The sequence below is a fragment of the Trematomus bernacchii genome, unplaced genomic scaffold (genome assembly GCF_902827165.1).
Source record: "Trematomus bernacchii unplaced genomic scaffold, fTreBer1.1, whole genome shotgun sequence".
Lineage (NCBI taxonomy): Eukaryota > Metazoa > Chordata > Actinopteri > Perciformes > Nototheniidae > Trematomus > Trematomus bernacchii.
The window spans coordinates 1,340,257-1,340,849 of NW_022987582.1; positions in this window are offsets into that span (position 1 = coordinate 1,340,257).

A 593-nucleotide genomic window follows, 5' to 3' on the forward strand; every position below is an offset into this window, starting at 1 on the left:
CTGGCAACCGAAAAGTCGATTATTAATGATGACCTGTGAATAATTAATAGGCCTACCTGGTATTCATGATGTATTAACTTCTGGCCACCTACTATAGAGTATACACGTCTTATGAATGGTGTCCTATAAGAAAGTGGTACTTTCCCCCTTAGTTTTAGAGCGTATGTGATAGGGCAGCCCAAAGAAAAAAAATGTAAGTCAGAGGTGAACGAACTGAAATACTTTGACAGAGAAAAATCGTCCGAGTGGCAATGTTTGAAAGAGAGAGAGAGAGAAGGAGAGAGATGTGGGTTTGAGGTTTGTCAATGTGAACCAGTTGCTCAGAGAGGACTCCGCTGGATAGAGGAGGACGGATGAAGGGAAGGGAGCTCTGGGGATAAATGCGCTCTTTCATTTCAAAGTAGGCTAAATTAAATCCGTTACTGGAGGCACATAATTACACCGAGAAAACTCCCGGAAAAACAACCGGTTTTTTCTTTATGATAGAAAATCAGCGGAGAGGGTCATGCATAGCAAATCCACAGAGGAACGTCACCTGAAACCTTTTGCTTGATGAGAAGAGTTTCTGTCCACAGGAGAGCTTGAGCTTCAAA